The 7,064-nt window shown below is 41.8% G+C and overlaps 1 pseudogene; it reads right to left on the bottom strand.

The window, feature by feature from the left end:
* Positions 1–3,445: 3,445 nt before the first annotated feature.
* Positions 3,446–4,194, bottom strand: LOC136122443 (large ribosomal subunit protein uL30 pseudogene; annotated as a pseudogene).
* Positions 4,195–7,064: the final 2,870 nt, after the last annotated feature.

Here is a 7,064-nt window from a genome sequence, read left to right as displayed (position 1 = left end):
GGGTAGGAAAATACCTATATGTGGGGTTCTTATTGCCTCTCCTACAAAAACAAATCTCCTGGCAGTGATGAAACAGAAAAGACTGACTAAAGATAAACACTTGGGTTCTGCACGAAGGCTTTTGGTAATTTTAGGGGAAATGGGCTGGGTCTCTCCCATACCAGCAAATTGCTTTGGAGGCTGTAAAGTTTGATCTCCGAACTCATTTGGCCAAGCTGCGCAGAAAGTCAAAGGAAGATTCGTTAGCAAGGATGAAATGTACCACCAGATTATGTCTGTCTTTTCAACCAAACAGACTGAGACTTATTTCTTGTGATGTTCAAACACTAACACAAAATGTTTCGAAACCCCTGTGACATTTTTTGGTGAGTAGAGTGTCTAAGGGAGTTTATGTGGAAGAATCAATATAACTATTGCTCCAGAGTTGTCAGGGAATTCACCAAAAGGGCCCCTCTCTATTAGAGACTAATTTTATTCTAAGAATGGGATCCATCACTTCTAATTTAAGACCTTGACTTGTGATGTAAAGTAATGAAGCATCAGCTCTTGGACACTTCAATATAACCTATCTCCAGGGCAGATAGAAGAGATAGATTTCTCACCTGAGACGTATTTAAATCAGAATCAGACAAAGAACTTTGTCATTCCTCGTTGAAAGGTACTAGTTGCCATACTTAATTGAATGAGGCAGTCTTTTTTTTTTTTTAATACTTATTTATTTGGCTGAGCAGGGTCTTGGTTGCCCTGTGCAGGATCTTCATTGAGGCATGAGGGCCTTTTAGTTGCGGCACATGGAATCTGTAGTTGCGGCATGTGAACTCTTAGTTGTGGCATGTGGGATCTAGTTCCCTGACCAGGGGTTGAACCCGGGACCCCTGCATTGGGAGCTCAGAGTCTTAGCTAGTGGACCACCAGGGAAGTCCCAAGTCTTTTAACAATTGCAAGAGAAAACTAAAACTGGAGGAGTTTTTTCCCTTGAAAGCCATAACAAGTTTTATTTTTACAGATGTTGATGCAGTGTCTACTAGCCAGGCTGAATTATATTATCATCTCTAACCTGGAGCTCCTGGCTGTACAATCAATACCAGAAAGAGCCTTGATTGGCAGTTTTTTTTTAATTAATTTAGTTAATTTATTTATTTTTGGCTGCGTTGGGTCTTCATTGCTGCACGAGGGCTTTCTCTTGTTGCAGTGCACAGGCTTCTCATTGTGATGGCTTCCCTTGTTGTGGAGCGCAGGCTCTAGACACGCGGGCTTCATTAGTTGTGGCTCACGGGCTCTAGAGCGAAGGCTCAGTAGTTGTGGCACACAGGCTTAGTTGCTCCGTGGCATGTGGGATCTTCCCAGACCAGGGCTCGAACCCGTGTCTCCTGCAGGCAGATTCTTAACCACTGTGCCACCAGGGAAGCCCCTGATTGGCAGTTTAATAGACAGTAGTTACAGAAATTTTTAGTAAGGTGGTGGCTACTTCTCAGGGATCTTCTCCTTCAGTTTTTTTTTTTTCTTTTTGGCATTTCATCAAGGTGTTCTAAGTCCCTTTTCAAATATTTTCAGATTATTTTCTCTCCTGTGAAACACAAAAACAATGGCAGGTGGGAGGAAATTCACAGAATGAACAATAAGATGTCTCTTGCCTGAAATCTTTGCCTCCAAAATGGGAGATGATGACTCAGTAGAACTGCAATGTGCAGCCACTAGGTTGGTGCCCATTTAGTCCTAAAATTGTTTGGCTGTAAAGGCATCATGTGATACCTCTAAGTATTTTGTTGGTGATTTGTTTCTAAAAGGTAAAGAGCTAAAAGATTTTTGGGGCTTCCCTGGTGGCGCGGTGGTTGACAGTCCGCATGCCGATGCAGGGGACACGGGTTCGTGCCTCGGTCCGGGAAGATCCCGCATGCCGCGGAGCGGCTGGGCCCGTGAGCCATGGCCGCTGAGCCTGCGCGTCCGGAGCCTGTGCTCCGCAACGGGAGAGGCCACAACAGTGAGAGGCCCGCATAACGCAAAAAAAAAAAAAAAAAAAAAAGCCCAAAAAAGCAAACAAACAAAGAAAAAAAAGAGCTAAAAGATTTTTGTTCCTGCTAAGAAATGCCAAGCATATGAACACAGGCAGCTATTCCATCTCTGAGTTTCTCTGCCTGGGCCTTCTTTCTGAGAGCTTCCTGCCTTCCCTTGAGAATCATGTTCATTGTACTTATTTTTGACCTTGCTCTCCCTCCTACCCACCACTAAAGGTGATTAGTCCAGATGGATACCTGATTCAAGCTAAACCAATCAGACACCTTTCCCTGGGAATTTGGACTTGAGGCAAAAGTCCATTTCTCTTTCAAGAGAAACTGTATAATATGTGAAATTGTGGGGTGTAGACAACCATGTGCCATGTGGATTGAAGAGCAGAAAAAGCTGGGTGCGGAAAGAAGAGTGAAGAAGATATGCAGAGAGAAGTGGGGTAGGGGAGACAGAAAGAGAGAGAGAGAGAGAGAGAGAGAGAGAGCGCGAGAGAGACAGGTTCTATGCAGTATCCTTGTAATTGCTCACTTTTGCTTAAGTGAACATAACTTTTTACCTGCAGCCAAGAGGAGTCTTAACTTTTCCTCCCACTCCTGGCAAGTGTATGATATAGAAAATATGAATTTGTCCAACAAGGTAATCCTGGACTCACAGGAAACACTTTGATCCTGTAGGAGCCTCTTCTTTGCTGCAGGAAGAAATCTGCCTGTTTTCTGAGCTCTTTCCCCACACCAGCCCTTGAAGGGTCTAGAAAGACTCAATCTGAAGATCAGGACAGACTGAGGTTTGGGGGCCCTCCAAGGATTTGGGGCTGTTAGAGCCCCTAGTTAAATGGCTAGGCTACAGTGCCTAGTCATCATTTGTGATATACTTTTTCTGTAACAAAATGCATTCTGAGTTCCAAACGACCAATTTACAAAACGACTTAAGGACTACAATCCTTTAAAAAAAAAAAAAGAAGCAGGGACTGCCTGTTCCATATTAATTAGTAGTGATGATTCACAACACAGAAGGGGTTCTTTAATACACACAAGCACTCCATTAATCAGGACTTGATTGCACTTTAAGTTCCCTCCAACACATTTGACTTTTCATTTATTTAATGAGAGGGAAGAGACAACTAAACTTCAATCTTCTGTGCATTGAATGGCCATTAGATGACAAAGCGTTTGTGAAATGATACTGTAAGTCAGTGGAGGAGAAAAAACTTTAAAAATATCCTCTCTCTCTCTTTTTTTTTTGAGGAACAGACAGAATTCTGTAATGCTCACAAAGGAAGAAGCAATTAAGACTCTGATTCAGTTAAGAAGATATAAGAGAAATATAATTTGAAAGCCTGGAGGCACTAGACAGTTTGAGTTCTGGCTCTTTTTTTCAATTTGAAAGCAGTCACTGTTTATTCACTGGCCAGATTACAGAAGTAATCATGGTAGATACCTTAGTTCATCCTTCTAATAAGCCTGTAGATCTGGTCTTCCCTGTTGCCAGCATCTCTACCTTCAACAAAACGGGTGGTCATTTTCTTCATTCCACCTCGTGAAGACAGTTTGAAGGGCCACAGGAAGTCGTTTGCTTCTTTGAACGCAAACGTTTTACAACAGTATAGATCTCATGAATCAGATCCTCCATTCAGATAATACCGTATTTGCCAAGAGATGGAGCAATCGACACGTTATCTGTCAGGGCAGTTCGCTTCTTGTTGATTTTGCCATAACCACGCTTGTAGATCAATTCATTTACTGACTTCAGGTTTGGGTACCTCCATGCAATGTATGGTTCCACAATTCTCAGCATGTTAATTGAAGCCTCGTCGAGCTTCACAGAAGTGCCATTGAAAATCTGATGGAGTCGGAGAAGCTGCAACACCTTTCGAACCTTTGGGCTCACACCGTCGATACCTCTGATCCTGATGACAAACGCCGATTTGGGTTCCGTGGCTACGTAGAAGTTGCTGGCTTTTCCTGCCATCCTAGCCATGCGAATTTCAGTTCTATACATCTGCCTGTATTCCTTGTGATAGCGCTTAGCTTTTTCATAGATAAGCTTCCTCCTTGCCTTTCGAAGCATCTTTTGGGCCAATTTCTTTCTCAGGCACTTGATCTTAAGCTCTGAGAAATTCTTTCGCTTTTTCTTAAGGGTTTCTGGCACAGCAGGAACCTTCTTTTTCTTCTCTTCCGCACCCTCCATGGTTCCAGCCAGAAAGAGCTGAGTTCTGGCTCTTTTGTTACAACTCAATGACCTTCGGCAAGACACGAATTTATCTGAACCTTTGTTTTCTTATCTGTAAAATAGGTGTTCCAGTAAGGCTTACCTGCCAATTCTTACAGAGTTACTGTGAGATTCATGTGTGACTGTACATGTGAAATTGTTTTGTAGTCTGTAAAGTATTATACAAATATTATTCACTCTTATTGTGACAATTGAAATACTAATAACTTTTAATTATTTTGACTAGGGGGAAATGTCTACAGTCATATGGTCAAATTAGGAGTTACTGTATGGCAGACACTACATGAGAATAAATTCACCCTCTGATCCAAGATTATATGCAAATATATATTTTTAATTAATTTATTTATTTTTATAAGCCAATCTTTTTATTTATTTAGTTTTTTGCTGAGTTGGGTCTTTGTTGCTACGTGCGGGCTTGCGACGAGGGGGGCTACTCTTCGTCGTGGTGCGTGGGCTTCTCATTGCGGTGGCTTCTCTTGTGGAGCACGGGCTCTAGGCGCGCGGGCTTCAGTAGCTGTGGCACGTGGGCTCAGTAGTTGTGGCACACGGGCTTAGTTGCTCCGCGGCACGAGGGATCTTCCCAGACCAGGGCTCGAACCCACGATCCCTGCACTAGCAGGCGGATTCTTAATCACTGCACCACCAGGGAAGCCCTCAAATATATATTTTTAAAGGAAACTTTTGTTGTTTTTAAGCATGTGTGAGTTGAACTCATGCCTGTAGGGTTAGCTCTCTCGTGGAGCAGCATTTGCCTCCTGGGCCCTCCCTCCACCTTGTCTTGGTTTGGCTGGTCCTTTCTTTGTCTCCTTGCCTCCAAACCACGGTTGACTTTTCTTTACCAGGCACGAAAAGTGACCTCACTTGAGTCTGGACAGTTCTGAGACAGAGAGATAACAGTAGAGCTTGTATATGCTTAGCTCCTGTCAACATGACAAATAAGACAGGGGAAGAGAGGTGGCTTGAACAGCTGGTGTAACCAGATCTGGGACTTATTTGGGCCGAGGGAGGAGTTGAATGACATCGTCAACCAATGAGTGTCCTATCAGGTGGTAAACTCTTCCAAGCTCGGCTTGAAAGACCACTTCTGGTCCTGCACATAGTGGACACCCCAATTTTTTTTCTTTAAAAAAAATGTTAAAATTTTTTCCAAATTTATATACATATATGTATAACACACATATATATATTTCTTGACTATATGAATAATACCGAGCACCTTGAAATTTCCCCCCAAACACTGCTAATTATTTCTTTCATCACACCCAAAATAATATTAATAATATGGTTTAAAAAAAAATAAAAAATAATATGGTTTAGGCTCCTGAGGGTGGTGATTCAATTTCTCTATCATGTGACACATTTATAGATCTACACAGATCTAAGTACATAAACAGACATTTATCTATGTATTTTATTTTTATATAGACATTTTATTTTTTGGTATTACTTTAGCATCGTATTTTTTATTCATTTCCCACCCGCCTCAATGTTGTAATTATGGTATTCATTAATACTTGCTTCTGGACTTTTTTCATCAAAAATTATTAAGAAAGACATTTTCACATTGATCTATTGTCTTCATAAGTACTACTTCAGATAGCTACCAAAAATTCACCGGATATGTTGAGCCGTCACATATACTTAACCAGTCTCATGTTAAGTGTTTAAGAAACTTCTAATTTTCACCTACTATAGATTATGCTGCAACTGGCAACTTTCCAATACAGCTGCTAGTTAACCTCCAAACCACGCTTTATGTTGTTAAGCTTTTTCTTTCCTTTTTTTTTTTTTTTTTTTGTGGGGAGGTCATGCTACGCAGCTTGCAGGATCTTAGTTCCCCAACCAGAGACTGAACCCACATGTTGGCAGTGAAAACGTGGAGCCCTAACCACTGGACATCCAGGGAATTCCTCTGTTAAGCATTTCCAAAAGCGTATTTTTCTTTTCTAAAAATATATTAATTAATTTTTCCATTTAATTATTTTCTCCAGTCCAAAAAAAATACATATGTATAGTAAAAATACTAAAGGATAAACAACTCGTGCACAGTACCCAAGTACAGACTAAATCTCAGAAATTCCTTCTTCCTCTTGTCCAACTGCATTGCTGAAGTAACAGATAACATTAGGCAGAGCACAGTCCCATCCATCATCACCGTCATCATCACCTTTATCAAAATTATCTTCCTTGTGATCATACCAGTGATGCATTTTTTAGGAACACCAAAGTGAATCCTGACAGTGAGACCCGCATGTGAGGAGAGTAAATGCAGAACTGGGTGGCAGCAGCAATCATTGTAAGTATTTGTAAACTTGCCATGTGCTGGACACTGTGGTAGACACTTGAGGTGTGGTAAATTATGAATACACACATACCATGTCAAGGAACTGGTCAACTCTTAGCCTCCTGCTGAAATAATCTTCTTCAACAGTTTTCTGGACTCTTGATTATTCAAACCCTTATCTATTCAAAGTCCTCGTCTGTTTTGCTCCCCTTCAGTTGCTAATGGTGATTCTGCTCTGGGAAGTTTCTCTATACTGGTTCAGCAAGTCCAGGCAGGTTCTGCCCCAAGGGCTCCTGGGCTAGAGTCTTTTAACAACTCACTCACCCCACCAAGTTTCTGACCATTCACCTGAGCTGGAATCATCCACTCAGACCAAGTCAGTGATTCAGAGCTGAGAAAAGCAGCCTGTGGCTTTCCTCAGGCAGAATGGCAGGCAACGGCCACTGGGCTAGGCTAGTGTACTGGACACTCCTGTGTGAACACCTTGTTAGGCACGGGGAAGAGAAAAAGGAAAATGAAGTCCTCTTAGACTTGTCCTCCA

Source organism: Phocoena phocoena, chromosome 4, assembly GCF_963924675.1.
Source record: "Phocoena phocoena chromosome 4, mPhoPho1.1, whole genome shotgun sequence".
NCBI classification, from domain to species: Eukaryota; Metazoa; Chordata; class Mammalia; order Artiodactyla; family Phocoenidae; genus Phocoena; species Phocoena phocoena.
Note: the sequence above shows the minus strand (reverse complement) of the source record. Positions and strands in the feature narration are given on the sequence as shown.